At 31.6% G+C, this 13,804-nt stretch overlaps 2 long non-coding RNA genes across 5 annotated transcripts; one reads left to right on the top strand and one right to left on the bottom strand.

Moving 5' to 3' along the window:
- Positions 1 to 339: 339 nt before the first annotated feature.
- Positions 340 to 3,294, top strand: LOC139779787 (uncharacterized). Of its 2 annotated transcripts, XR_011719999.1 has the most exons (6): positions 340 to 494; positions 562 to 820; positions 908 to 1,331; positions 1,453 to 1,646; positions 2,179 to 2,333; positions 2,430 to 3,294. It is a non-coding gene; the product is annotated as an uncharacterized lncRNA (long non-coding RNA). The 2 variants fall into 2 exon arrangements; XR_011719998.1 differs by having other exon boundaries at positions 375 to 820.
- LOC139779785 (uncharacterized) lies at positions 2,915 to 5,424 on the bottom strand. Of its 3 annotated transcripts, XR_011719997.1 has the most exons (6): positions 4,941 to 5,424; positions 4,570 to 4,873; positions 4,213 to 4,457; positions 3,507 to 3,791; positions 3,215 to 3,255; positions 2,915 to 3,107 (listed from the first exon to the last, which is right to left on the bottom strand). It is a non-coding gene; the product is annotated as an uncharacterized lncRNA (long non-coding RNA). The 3 variants fall into 3 exon arrangements; XR_011719995.1 differs by having other exon boundaries at positions 4,570 to 5,229; XR_011719996.1 differs by lacking the exons at positions 4,570 to 4,873; positions 4,941 to 5,424 and adding an exon at positions 4,522 to 4,536.
- Positions 5,425 to 13,804: the final 8,380 nt, after the last annotated feature.

The following is a 13,804-nucleotide window of genomic DNA, read 5'->3' as shown; positions in this document are numbered from 1 at the left end:
CAAGGATATAGACAAGGATAGCACCTAACCTTGCATCTTCCACTGGTCTAAGTAATATCTTTTTTTTTAGGCTTCAAATCCTACTTCTAATTGCACGATATTATTCCTGACAGTTTTTTGTAGAGGGCTGCATCACTATTTTCTATAGAAAAACTGCAGAATTTTTGTATAAAGCAAATATTGTCGTCAGGTGAAGACAATATTTATAAAAATAAAATTTTTTTTAGTTTATCAGAAAAAATCATGTACAGCCCTCTACATTTTTGTGCGTACTTTAATCGTGTAAAAGGATTTTCCATTCTGTTCAGCCAATTTAAAGATATTGCTTAGACCGATTATGCCTTGTCGCTGTCACTCCAGGATCCCCTTAACATCGGCAGAAAATCGCGAAAAGATCAAATGGTGGTTCCCTTGATTTTATCAGTCGAAATATTTGCATTTTACTTTGAATATTAGAGATTAAATCAGTGTACAACAGCTTTAACGTGCACTGAGTGCGTACCAGCTCTGCCAGTGAAAAACGCTATAAAGAGGATTTATATCTTATTTTTTCTTGCATAGATAAACAGAATGTTATCGGAAAGTCATCTAAGCATTTTGAGAAGAATCTTCGGAAAGATGAACGTAGAAACCAATTGTTGCAATTAAGAAGAAAGAAGCGCGAGCAAGTATTTGCGCAGAACAGAAATCTTGGTGGTTTTTCTTCGTCACCTGTTCTTATCTGCGTATTATAAAGGAATATGTTTTGATATATATTCCTTTATAATTTATGTTACACGGTTGCACCTGTTTTACAAAATCTTCAAGGTTCAAATAAAAGGTAAAGTTATATATTTCTTTATAATGCATATTTAGTGTTACTTTGTTTTTACTGTGATCGAGTTAATAAAAGTGTAACTTTTTTTAGGTTGGTTCAGCAGTTATAGCTATATTTTCTGAAGATAGAGCTCTTTATCGAGCGGAAGTTGTGAATATTGATACGTGGAAGGATGCATACGTAGTTCAGTACATAGATTTTGGAAATTGCGCAATCGTAGATCAATATAATATCTATTCTGTCGAGAAGAAATTTATGCATCTGCCTAGATTAGCAGTGCAGTGTTCCTTAAAAGATATCGTACCTAATAATAGTAACTCGAATTGGTCTGAAGTGGATAGTAACGCGCTCGATAATTGCTTCAGTGCTGATAAATACGAATGCATATTCCATAGTTTTAATGACGATCAATATATAATTTCATTAAACCATGATGGACAAGATGTGAGTAATATTTTGGTGCAAAAGAATCTTGCAGCCTTTACTACAAAAACCTCGACTGAAACAATCAGTGGTAAGAATTATTTCAAAATTCATTTATATTCCGATGCACATTTATAACAATAGTTATGCATTTCATATGTTAAATGCCAGATTATTTGACACACTTAAACATTATATTTTTTATATTTTAGCTCCAGAAACACATGATACAGAAGTAAAAGAACTCAATGTTATAGAAAGAGTGGACATAAGCCTCTTGAATGGCCAAACTCTCAAAACGAGAGTTTCTAATGTAAAAAATACAACCTAGTTTTATGTTCAGCTTCCATCTGCTTCAAAATGTGAAAGCATTGTTGATCAATACATGGCTAATAAAGATACAAAGGTATTATTTAGTACAAATGCATTTCAGCCACGAATCATATTCTGTCATATATTGCTCATAAACTTTATGGAAAATTAGAAAAGTAATTTCTCATTTTCTAACAACCATGAACTAACGGCTTGTCTTATTCACAAGCTATGATATCATTATTTAATAATTACAACAAAATCCATATATTTAAATTGTAATTTAATTGTAATTTAAATTGAAATTTCTTCAATTTCTTAAATGATTAAACAAATTCTAAGATTCGAAAATTAAACAAATTAGAAATTACTCATATTATTTCTTGAACTTTGATTCTGAAATATAATATATTACGGTGATGGAAAAGAATTTTATTCATGTATTTAAAAATTTAGGTTTTATTGCTTCCACGATGCGAGTTAATGCCATATATCATGTTGCAATACGAAATTGTCATATTGGAACTGTTGAAATTATAAGTAAATTATGAATATGTATAAATAAGAAACTTGTAGTTTTGATATTCATTAATTCCCATTATTAATATGACAATCTAATGATCTAGGCTTTAGCTCTACCTGGAGAGCTCGTAGTCATGCAGAACCAAGCGTTAGAATGCTCCCTACAAGATGTGCCAGCGTCGTCCAACGTAGATAAACAATTGAAGGAACTCGAAGGCAAAGAAGTGTTAGTCTATGTGGAAGAAGTCAATAATAGCAGGTTTGTATAAATTTTACGCTGCAGTTACAAGTATATAAGTAAGTTTCAAATAAATATTAACATTTTCTTGGATATTACCATCTTTTGTTCGTATAGACTTATATCGTAAAATTATACGATCTATCCGGCAATGGGATAATGAATACTGAGGAGAAGATACCACCCGTATGTCCGATGCCTATTCTAAGTTTAACTCACAAGGTCTCGGTGTCGTATGCGGATCATTCTACCAATATCTGGTTGCAACGGTATTCGGACGTGGATATTGAGACTAAACTGTCGGAAGATCTTCAACAGTATTACACTAATTCTGGTCAAAGACTCGAGCCAGAGGTACATTTATTATGCGCAACGAAATATTTAGACGACGGTCAATGGTACAGAGGAAGAATCGTTAGTCTCACCGAAACAATGGCCTATGTTAATTACATTGACTACGGCAACACTGAGGAAGTTGCTCTAGACTCGATCATGATTTTGGAACCGCAATTTTATGAACCCTATCAATTAGCCATAAATGTATCGTTATCTGTATCTTTTATTGGCACTGAGGCTGAACAGAAGGACATATTACAAGATCATTTGATGAATAAAGATTTCTCGGCTGTATTTTACAACGTACACAAGAAGTGGATCGTCGATCTGATCGAAAATGAAGAAAAGCTCAGCGATAGATTCCGCAAGGGTTCAATTTCAAACTGTTTCATAAATCTTTTTACAACTGGGATGCTCTCTTCTGGTGGCACGGCAATCTTGCGTGGCATTTTGTCGAATCTATAAAGCAATTATTTTATTGTACTTATGTAAACATATCATATATACACTACACGTAAAACCAAAGTAACACTAAATATGCATTATAAAGAAATATATAACTTTACCTTTTATTTGAACCTTGAAGATTTTGTAAAACAGGTGCAAGCTGTAACATAAATTATAAAAGAATATATATCAAAAAATATTTCTAGGTGCAATTAGCATGTTTATATTAGTTCTAAATAATAGAAAAAAAGTATGCATACACACACATATTAAAATAATCCAAATATCATAAATAATAAAAAGATTTTCAATATTTGTCAAAAATAAAAATATACGTTTAAATGTATGCATACATTTTAGTTTTATTAATTAAAAAATGTAAAACTATATATATTATTTTTTTATACATACTTTCTGCAACTGAAGGAAGAATATTAAAATACTTTGTGCGGCTGATGGATGAACGTGAAAATCCAAAAATATAAAGATGCGAGTCAATATCCAGTAATCCATCACATTCAAATGAGACTTTCTCGGCCAAAAGATATCTTTGTAAAACAAACTTCTTTGCTTTTGTGATCCAGCACGCCGTAACATATTTAAGCAATTGGCTGCAGTGTCCAATTCAAGAACTTTTTCTTCGGAAATCCATTTTGAAATTGCATGTTGCACAGATTGTTTATACTCTTGACGTTTCTATTTTACCGTTTAAAACGTATCAAACAATAATCGATGAGTAACACGTTTGACATGCGCAATATAAAATTTACAAAGAGTAAACTCTTCACAATAAAGAATGAATTAATTTCTATATTCTATTCTAAGATTTTTAACACTTTGAGTGCCATGTCACCCATATCTGGGTGTCATCTGCTAGAAATTTCCGCAAAGGTCGTCCATTTGTGAGTGACGGTCTTATTTATCCAATTAAAAATAATTTTACTAAATATTTAAGACGTTAAACAAATAATGTAAATTTTATTAAGACATAAGAAAAGCAATAAAATATTAAAACATATAAATCTTTGGAGCAAATATAGAAATTAATCAATTCTTTATTGTGAAGAGTTTACTCTTTGTAAATTTTATATAAAGTGTTAAACGTATCATTACTTACCTTAATATGAAGTCTTTGAATATTATGCACTGCAATTATTGTAGAAGGTAAACCTTGAGCAAGGCAAGACACGATAATTTCCTTGTCTCAATCGCCTATAATATCTCTGCGTACCATCGTTTGCTTGACTCGCGACAGAAGTAACAAAGAGTAACGTGGTAGCAACTTTGGCTGCATCTAATGTTGCTAAAACGTCACCCATCGATGATACGATGATAGAAAACCACTGTTTCAGTCTTGGAACACTAAATTAATACAAATACATATATATATATATATATATATAATATTAACAAATTTTTAATTTACCTCACTAATAATAGAATAAACAAGTTCTTTTCCTGCTTTATAGCGTACCCAATATGTATAATGCCATTATTGGACTAGTAGCAACATTAGCAGTTTCGTCCATGTTAGTTACAGCAGATACAATGTTCTTTAAATTGTATCTGCTGTAACTAATTAACAATGTCCACGTCACTTTGCAACGGTATGACCCAGATAAGAACAGGTGACGAAGAAAAACCACCGAGATTTCTGTTCTGCGCAAATACTTGCTCGCGCTTCTTTCTTCTTAATTGCAACAATTGGTTTCTACGTTCATCTTTCCGAATATTCTTCTCAAAATGCTTAGATGACTTTCCGATAACATTCTGTTTATCTATGCAAGAAAAAATAAGATATAAATCCTCTTTATAGCGTTTTTCACTGGCAGAGCTGGTACGCACTCAGTGCACGTTAAAGCTGTTGTACACTGATTTAATCTCTAATATTCAAAGTAAAATGCAAATATTTCGACTGATAAAATCAAGGGAACCACCATGTTTCTTGATCTTTTCGCGATTTTCTGCCGATGTTAAGGCCCGTATTCATAGCCAGTTTTATAGATGTTAGCCTTAAATTGATAGAAATAAACCTTAAGTCGTAGGCAAATAAACCAATCTTCGATTACTTTAATGTGAGATAATTTTTCGGTTTTTTTCGTTTTTAAGACTAATAATAAACCAACAAACGCTAAAATTAAACCAACAATCATCAGCAAACGATTACGCATCGATTAGGCTTTTTTTTAATTAAAAATAAAATTTTTCCGGCTAACTTAAGGCTAATTTTTCTTTTTTAATTTAAACAAAAATTAAGAACCAACAAACGTTCTAATTAGGCCAACAATCACCAACAAACGACCAACAAACGATTAAAAAAAAAAAAAATTAATAAAGTCGAAGTTGACCGGCTAACTTACGGGAGGTCGCTATGTTGGTTCTTTCCATTCATTCAATTCTTTCAATATTGTTGGATGGTAATGGTAAATGTTGCGTTGGCAGCACTTGCGTGTTCCTAAAAGCGGCGCTCCCTGTTTTACCTCTTACATTTTACCGCGTCCGCGTTCGCGCCAGATTCTCCTCAGCGTGCAAGCCCGCAAGCGTAGCGCATATATAAGCGTTCTGTTGTACTTGAGTTTTTTTTAACATTAAACGCAACGTTAAAACGTTAGTGTGACTTTATTCTGCGCAACATACCCTGTTATATTTTATTAAATATTAATTGATAATTATAGCAAACAAGTATATTGTTTTTAATTCTTTGTAGCAATTGGGACAAATGCGACGCAGCCGTGTGTACAGTTACAGCCTTTTTGATAGAGAAATGTTAGATCTTAATATGAATCTAATAAATAAATAAAATTGAATGTATTATTTTGAAGTTGTTATTTTCATTAAAGCAGATATTTTGTATTTAACTATTTAAAGCGCGTCATTAACCTATGTAGGTTAGTGACGCGCATTAAAAGTATTTAAGTGTTTAAAGCACGTCAACATTGGCATCGACCGCTGACATCGTGCTCGAACCGGATACCGGATGCGTGTACAGCAAAACGGTGACCGTACTTACCATTCCGCCAATAGGCCAGTAAAATTAGATCTGAAAATGGCAAAACGGATTGTCAAGCCAATTTTTTAAGGGTGAGTAGAGGGTTATAGGAGATGCCCAAATTCACAAAGTTCAAACAAAATTTCCCTGTGCGTCGGCGGCCATCTTGAAAATAAGGGTAAATATTCAAAGTTTGAATATCTCGGCTCCTATCGGTCGAATTTTTTTCTTTTTTTTTAGTTTTGTAGAGAAAAATATTTGCTACAACTTTTGTTTGAAAAAATTTTTAATAGCTGTCAAGGAAAAAAAGTTACAACCAAAAAAGTGCCGTCAATTAGGAGTTGAACATTTTTATTGACACTTATATCGCCCCCTGTTAGTTTGATCAAAAAAATGTTCAAATAAAACTTGTAGAGGACTCAATTCTCTACAATTTTCGTATATTTTTTTTGCGGTGACTCAAAAAACACCAGAGATAGAGAGCGCCAAAGTTGAGTGTGTCTAGTAAATGCTCTTTTTCGTGGGGAAAATTCGCGGTTTTAATGTGAATTGTCGTACATTATAAAACTCTTTTCCGCGAACTGTACAATGTGTTATTGTGTGTGTGTGTTGTTTGTGTGTGTAATTGTGTGTAATTGTGTGTTATTGTGTATTATTTTCGGTCAGTCGTGAACTGTATTTCGAGCGTTTCAGAGTGAAATTTCACAAAAATAAGCGAGTGTTTTATTTGTGGGAAAGAGCTGAGCGACGGCAGAATTACTGTCGTTCAAAAAAGAGGTGTGCGAACTTTACATTCGTTTGCTATTAAGAGGGGCGACGAGGAACATGCGCGCATGCTGGAGGTCAATAACATCACAGTGCACGTGCTCTGTCGAAAAATATACATCAACGAGAGAATGGCTGCAGCGGCTATTCGTCGTCGGAGCAACTGTGCTGTCTCGATCTCAAAATCACCTCCATCTTCTCCGTCGTCATCGCAATCTTTGAACCATCCACCGGCATTCCATCCACCGGCATTCGATTTTGAAAAACGTTGCCTTTTCTGCGCCGAAGTAATTGATGAGGTATTTATAAAACAGCAAAAATCATTGCCCGTTGACAGACGAAGAATAATTTGTGGAGTGAAAAGTTTTTCCCCCGGTTGACTTCAACGATTCCGAAAGTGAGGAAGTCGTCACCGAAGAAAGTCGAGATATTAATGACGATGATATTGATGAAAGAAATATGCCATGCCCAGCGACAAAAAAGCAAAGACTTGCATAAATTGTTTTCACAATATATACAAAAGGCACTTTCTCGGACCCGTGGATTATATCTACTGGAGATACCACGTAAAAAAAAATGCGCCTGAAACTCTACCTCAGTGGTGGTGCGAAAAAGAGTTTTATAATATACGACAATTCACAATAAAACCGCGAATTTTCCCTACGAAAAAGAGCATTTAGTAGACACACTTAACTTTGGCACTCTCTATCTCTGGTGTTTTTTGAGTCACCGAAAAAAAAATATACGAAAATTGTAGAGAATTGAGTCCTCTACAAGTTTTATTTGAACATTTTTTTGATCAAACTAACAGGGAGCGATATAAGTGTCAATAAAAATGTTCAATGCCTAATTGACGGCACTTTTTTGGTTGTAACTTTTTTTCCTTGACAGCTATTAAAAATTTTTTCAAACAAAAGTAGCAAATATTTTTCCCTACAAAACTAAATAAAAAAACTTGTACATTGGTTTATCATAGTTTTTAAGTGTGCAAGTAGAAACTTGTTTAAGTGAGCAAGTAGAAACTTGGACATTGGTTCCTTTTAGTTTTTAAGTGTGCAAGTAGAAACCTGCATATTGTTTTTAAATGTGCAAGTAGAAACTTGCACATTGCTTTCTCATAGTTTTTAAGTGTGCAAGTAGAAACTTGCACATTGCTTCTTTATAGTTTTTAAGTGTGCAAGTAGAAACCTTCGCTCACAAAGCTCCTCTATGAGGAAGCTTTTATTTTATTCGATGTATAATTATTAGTATATATTTGTTTTGGTTTCCTCATAGAGGAAGCTTTGTGAGCGAAGGTTTCTACTTGCACACTTAAAAACTATAAAGAAACAATGTGCAAGTTTCTACTTGCACACTTAAAAACTATGAGAAAGCAATGTGCAAGTTTCTACTTGCACACTTAAAAACAATATGCAGGTTTCTACTTGCACACTTAAAAACTAAAAGGAACCAATGTCCAAGTTTCTACTTGCTCACTTAAACAAGTTTCTACTTGCACACTTAAAAACTATGATAAACCAATGTACAAGTTTCCACTTGCACACTACAAAACTATGAGAAAGCAATGTACAAGTTTCTACTTGCACATTTAAAAACTATGAGGAAGCAATGTGCAAGTTTCTACTTGCACACTTAAAAACTATGAGGAAGCAATGTGCAAGTTTCTACTTGCACACTTAAAAACTATGAGGAAGCGATGTGCAAGTTTCTACTTGCACACTTAAAAACTATGAGGAAGCAATGTGCAAGTTTCTACTTGCACACTTTTTTTATAGATAGAGTATCATTAAAGATAGATTGGTGTTGAATTTGGCAATGATCGGTGAATGGGTTTTGTAAATTTTAATTATGGTTTTATAAAAAACCAATATTTTTCTGAAAATTTAATTGCTTCAAACTCTTAATTAAATTATAATTCTTCAAAATATTGCTGTTTGTATGTTTTTATGTTTTTAAACAATATTTAAACAATATTTAAACAATATTAAAATTATATAATTAGTTTTACGGAGTGGATACTAAGACTGCCCACTCCAAGAACTAATCAACCAAATCTTAACGAATTATATATAGATACTTATATTATTATATTAAGACACTACAGTTTCTCTAATAAATCTACTTTCAAAGATTATCTTTCTCTCTCACTTTCTAACTCGAGAATAGTTTAACTCTTCTTCTTCCAATCTAATTCGACTATCTAAATCTTTTAGAAAAAAGAAAACTGTATTAGATAAAAATAGGAAACACCGAATTATATACGTAATTTACTATCCAAATTCTGTTGGACTTCCTTTACATCTTATTCTTCTTTTTCTAAAATATGTATGTCTACTTTCAATCTCTCACTCTTACACATATACGGTCAAACTAATACTTTTCTAATCTATTATTCTTTAAAGACGTATAATATTAGACTTACTTAACCAAAAACGCAGTCAAATTAACGTAAATACGATATATTCGAGATCTTGAATACCAAATCATTTAAGAAAAGAGATATTTTTAAAATAAATTTTTATTTATTCGATTTTAAATTAATAAATATTTTTTTATATATGAAGCATTTTAACATTCAAGTTATTTTTATTCTTTCTTCTGCAGTAAATTTTGTACATCCTCATCTTTTTCCTCATCTTTTTCGTTACACTTTCGCTTCTCTTCATCTTTTTCCTCAAAATTTTGTACATTCTTATCTTTTTCCTCATCTTTTTCGTTATACTTTCACTTCTCCTCATCTTTTTCCTCATCTTTTTCGTTACGCTTTCGCTTCCTATACAAAGAATAATTTTTTTTTAGAAATGCCCCTGGTTGCTCTAACTTTTGTAAATTTTGAAATATTGGACTATTTCTAATTTTATTATATTCTTTAGTCTTTTTTACCCTTATTTCATATATAATTCTTTAAGATTTGGTTGATCAGTTCTTGAGTTAAAGGCATTTAAAATTTTGAAAAATTTAATATAAAGAAAGAATCTTTTTACAGATTATCGCCAAATTCAATACCAATCATTTTAATGATACTCTATATAAAATTACCGATTATGTATATTAAGCAAAAATCGGTAACTTCTTCACTGATCATCGCCAAATTCAATACCTTCCTTAAATAATATTCTATCCATCAAATAACTTACACATTTTTTAAGTAAAAATCGATAACCCTTTCACCGACCCTTGCAAAATTCAAAACAACTTTATTTTAATGATACTCTATATAAAATTACATGTACGTCTTATACACTTTTTAAGCAGAAATCGGTAATCCCTTCACCGATCCTCAAAAAATTTAAATTCGACGTTTTCGAACATAAGAAACACATTGACATCGAAAACTCAAAAAACAATTTTTACTTCGGTCTTTTCTACCCCTATTTCATATCTAATTTTTTTAAATTCGGTTGATTAGACTTAGCTTTATATGCGATCAAAATTATGGACCTTTGATCGCGTATAAAGCTGGGTCTAATCAACCAAATCTTAAAAAATTATATATGAAATAGGGGTAGAAAATACTGAAAAATATAATAAAATTAGAAATAGATCGATATCTCAATATTTGCGGAAGTTAGAGCAACCACAACATCAAATGTGCACATACACACACACATACGGACATTTTTTTTTTAGGCGATATTTCGACGTTTTACAACAATCTGAACATATTGGCAGAAAAAACTCAAAAACCAATCTCTTCGTTGGTTTCTTCTACCCCTATTTCATATATAAGTTTTTTAAATTTGGTTGACTAATCCCAACTTAAACGCAATCAAAAGTTCATATACGAAATTCACGAAAACAAAGCTTCCTCTATGAGGAAGCAAAAAAAAATTCGACCAATAGGAGCCGAGATATTCAAACTTTGGATATTCACCCCTATTTTCAAGATGGCTGCCGACGCACAGGGAAATTTTGTTTAAACTTTGTGAATTTGGGCATCTCCTATGACCCTCTACTCACCCTCAAAAAATTGGCTTGTCAATCTGTTTTGTAGATATTCGGTGTTTTTCGAGCTAATTTTACTGGCCTACAACGGTTTTGCCCTATCGATGGTTCACGTGCATACCTCTACATTTATGGCCGCATTGTTTCATTCATACGCGTGACTATATCCTGTAAAGTGTGTACCAACACGTAAACTTCGTACATTTATACCTATTTCGAATTTGCGAACGTACGTCACATTATTTAAAACAAAAATTAATATTTAACTATTATCACGTTTCTTTTAACTTGAAAATTAACGATGCCGCGATAGAAAGTTCAAAAATAGAATGTGGTAATATGGATTGGGAAATAGCGTAGATTATTAACTAGATTCATCATTTATTTAAATATCCATAATTGCATTATTCTAATCAACACTTTTTATAATCTAAATCGAAATTTTGATGCAACGTTCATAATTTGTAGCAATAAAATTGTTATTATCGTTATCGTTCATCTTTCATTTATATGAAAGCTTTAGCTGGTTTAGAAGAACTAGCTTAAAATATATGAGTGTATTACGGGATATTTTCCGAGTAATAACTATTTCGTCATTCTCTGCTTTAACAAAAATACTTAAATTTATGAACAATTTACTGCTTTAAATGTTGTGTTTTGGTAAAGTAGCGATTTTCACGCGAAACGAGGTATTCTCTGCTTTAAGGGGGTTGTCTGGTCCTTATACTAGAGAAAATCGATTTTCTTAGGATTTTCTTGAAACTGTGAATATACGTTAATTTAGGTGTGCTTTATGCGTGGTATAAATTTCAGTACCTCTTCCGGTATAAAAAATAAAGATACTGAGCCTCAAAGTTTTAAAAAAAAAATTTAAATTTAATTTTTTTTTAGTTTTGGCATTTTTTCCTTATAGAACTCGACGAGAGGAGCAACTTTGGTCCTCTTGGCCAACCTCGTATCTCTTACCGTTTGGCCTGGAAAACCTTTTCATTAGTAAAAGTTGAAACTTTGAGGCTCAGTATCTTTATTTTTTTATACCGGAAGAGGTACTGAAATTTATACCACGCATAAAGCACACCTAAATTAACGTATATTTACAGTTTCAAGAAAATCCTAAGAAAATCGATTTTCTCTAGTATAAGGACCGGACAACCCCCTTAACAAAAAGACTTCAATTTATCAATAATTTACTGCTTTAAGGACCACTTCGACCAAGCTCCGATTAATTTAATCGTTGATTAGTCCACTGGAAATGACCAATCGCATTTGTCAATCTGCTTAATGAGCAAATGCGATTGGTCATTTCCAATGGACTAATAAACGATTAAGTTAATTGGAGTTTGGTCGAAGTGGTCCTAAATGTTGTGTTTTGGTCAAGCAGCAACTTTCACGCAAAACGAGATATTCTCTACTTAAAAAAAAAGACGTAATATTGGTCGTTTATGCCTCTCAATACTTAAAATAACTGCTATATTTTCCAAACTTTTTTTGTTAATAACTTTTTAACGAATAACGAGCGACGGCTAAAACCTTCCGAAGGTCACTCAGGAGGGTGACCTTGACAACATATGTCAAGGTCAAGGTCATCGGAGGGTGGTCCCTATTACTGCATAATTACCAAAATAAATTACATAATATGGCATATGTAGAAAAAGTGTCAAATAAAATTATTAAATCAGTACCGTCTTTAAAAAACTGGTTATTTACGGTTAATGGTTTTGAAAAACTTTGGAAAGTACTTCATGATTAATATAATTTTCATAAATTAAATACACGTTATTGTAATCAAGATCCGTTGGAAAATTTTTTTGGACAAATTAGAAGCCATGCTATACGTAATGTTAATCCAACACCTAAACAATTTGAAGAATCATTTCTCCCTTTATTAGTTAATAACATAAAATCAGTTTCCTTAACACGTGGTAATTGCGAAGTATCTGATAGTGGAATATTATCTACATTAGAAAAATATTTACAAAATAAACATAATATTTGTAATACATTTGAAAATGAAGAATCAGAATTAATTTCAAATATAAATATATGCGATGACTCTATTATTGCATCGTCATTAGATAATCGGGAAGAAATTATACGATTAATTTTGAAAGAAGTTAACTTTTGTATCGAATGTGATTATTATTTAAGAACTAGTAAATTTCCAGTTTATATAAGACAAGTAATATGTTTAGTTAATAAGTTATTAAGAACGAGAAGTCATCAACAAAATATTTTGAAAATTATATTAAATTTTTTGGAAACATGTACTTTAAATATAGATTGGCACGAATGTATTAAATATTATAATGATATATCAAAAATTGCAATGTGTATAATTACATTGAAAACTATTGTATTGTGGTGTGATAAGAAGAATATAGATTATTAAATAATTTTGATATCAAAATTGTACAACGCAATGTTCTAAATGATATATTGGAAAGTAGGCGAATGCGTACAAATTATAAAAATAATACAAATGATAAAAATGATAAAAATAATACAAATAAAAAAAATAATAAAAATAATACAAATAAAAAACAAAAACAATGACAAAAACAAAAACAATGTATTACTTAATAATTATTATTGTATAGTGTGAGTGAGTATGAGTAGTTTAATTTAACATAGGTAGGTCCTTCTATTCCGATCAATTATCTACCTGAAGAAGTCATGTTTTCTCTACAGGAAGGCATGACTTCAGGTTGTGGGTGGCTAGGGATGGAGATAAGATCGGAAGAAAGATGTGACGTTTTCGCGAAAGCAAAATGGTAGCATCTGAGAAGAAATGTAGTGGAATAAATAAAAAATATAGAGTGTTTAATATTTATGTATGTATATGCATGTATTCATTTTATATTTTATTGTATTTGTGTTTTATATGTAATACATATTATGTATTATTCATAGTGTTTATTTCATTGTATATTTCAATTGTAATGTATGAATCTGTGTGTGCTTGTGTATAAGTGATGTGTGGGACACATATGTGTATTGCATCACCTTTTTT

The sequence above is a fragment of the Temnothorax nylanderi genome, unplaced genomic scaffold (genome assembly GCF_030848795.1).
Source record: "Temnothorax nylanderi isolate EJ_2023f unplaced genomic scaffold, tnyl_v1.0 TNYL_tig0241_pilon, whole genome shotgun sequence".
Lineage (NCBI taxonomy): Eukaryota > Metazoa > Arthropoda > Insecta > Hymenoptera > Formicidae > Temnothorax > Temnothorax nylanderi.
This window is presented reverse-complemented; position numbering and strand designations above follow the sequence as displayed.